This window comes from Pyxicephalus adspersus, chromosome 2 (assembly GCF_032062135.1).
Source record: "Pyxicephalus adspersus chromosome 2, UCB_Pads_2.0, whole genome shotgun sequence".
Taxonomy (NCBI): domain Eukaryota; kingdom Metazoa; phylum Chordata; class Amphibia; order Anura; family Pyxicephalidae; genus Pyxicephalus; species Pyxicephalus adspersus.
In genome coordinates this window covers 22,305,588-22,307,542 of record NC_092859.1, presented here as the reverse complement: position 1 = coordinate 22,307,542, position 1,955 = coordinate 22,305,588, and positions in this window count along the sequence as shown.

Here is a 1,955-nt window from a genome sequence, read left to right as displayed (position 1 = left end):
CTGACTCGGCGCCTCGTCTGTCAGGATGGAAAATTCCACCGCCACACCCCCCCACTGACACTCCGCTGTCGCCTGATCCCTGACGTCACTGCCCTACCCACATAAGGAGGAGCCTATGAAAGGGAATCATCAGTGCCATGGGAAAGCCAGACCACGTGACCTCCCTCCGCGTCACCAGGCAGCTCAGAACCTCTGTCACTTGGGTACCATATATCCTATAATATACCGTAATACAAACCAGGCCTACGACTGGAGGTACCGTATATACCATAATACACTGTATACACAATACATGTGTTATATTATCACCCAGGCCTGTCACTGGGGTACCGTATATACCTTTAAAATTGTAATGAATACCAGGTCTGTATTTGGGGTACTGTATTATATATATTACATACTGTAATATCTAATAGGGTTGGGTACCATATTTACCATAATATACTAGAATATCACCTAGGCTTGTGACCAAAGTACCATAAATATCATAATATGCTGGGATGATGCCCATGCCAATCAAATGGGTACCGTATATATTATTAAAAAAAATCAAAAGCACCAGGTCCGTATTTAATATAATATATGGTAAAATTCCACACCTGCCTAGTTTGATTTCAACATTATCTATATTTGCAATGCAGAATGTGTTTAGTTTGAGCTCTGTACAAAATAGAATTCCCTAACTCCTGCCACCACACTTGCTCAGATGGAAAAATAAAATTAAAAGCTGTCCCAAAACTTAGGGACTTTCTCTAGGCTATGATGATTTCAGCAGTCTGCTGCAAGCAGGAGAAGAGTTTTCTCAGTCTCCCCAGTAGTCAGATTGCAACATTATAACTTTTTAGCACAATGTAAGGGTTTCATTTTACACTGACACATTAACAAGACAACACACTGATTTTAGCTCCATATGGGGCCTCATCACACACAGTTGTGGCCATGACTAATATTAAAGGGCCCAGCTAAAAAAGATGGCTTTTGAACTTCAGAGTACAAAAAATAACCACTGTATGTGAGACACATCAATTATCTGTAAAATCATATCAAATGTTCCACTTTAAGATAGGACTACATGGGCTATTATAATAAGTTATATTTATATATACCAACAAGTTTTTGAAGGTTTAGAACAAATCAGGATTTTAAGTAGTGTATTCACTGGGAAGGTTCATGATTCAAAGAAATTCCCCAACACAAATGCAGATAAAAGACAGGATTTGATCCTTTTGTATTAAATCCAAAACTCCCAAAAAGTTTTAATTATATATTTAGGTTTTAATGGAACCATTTGTATGGAGTTTCCTCATTTGCTTTGCACTAATGTCATGCAATACTGGGGTACATCAGTATCTCTAGAACAGATGCGAGGATCAGCATGGCATTTGTGAGTTTGCTTAAGGGGAAATGTGCTTTTCTTAACAATGGGCACTACCTGTTCTTCTTACCTCTTCTTGTCCCTTTTACACCCCTTCCTGCTGCTTCTAATCCTAAATCTATTCCTAGCACTCAACCCAATGCTAACACTAAAGTGTAACCTCCTCCTCCTCATGCCAACATCTTCACCCTGTCTTCTTCCAAGTTCAAGTTTTCGGCCACTTTGATTGGCCAGGCCAGAATGATGCACATGCGAAGGAGACTTATTTTCAGCACCTGGGCATGCTGGGACTGTGCAGTGATTTGCACATGTACAGCTCATTCAAAATTCAACAGAAGATTGCATACAGCAGGTAAGTTTGTTTCAGTGCAGAAGAAACTCAACTTGTCCCTTCTGCAAAAAAAAAAAAAAAGATCTGCATGCTCCCAATTGTTTTTTTCTGCATAATGTAGACCATAACTCCAGCCTCAGAACCCTAACGCATCCCAAAAGGATAATTTATTATAATTTGTTTTTATTATTAACCAATATTTTGCTATAATCCCTTAGTGGTCACAGTGAGAACATCACATGTCCATTT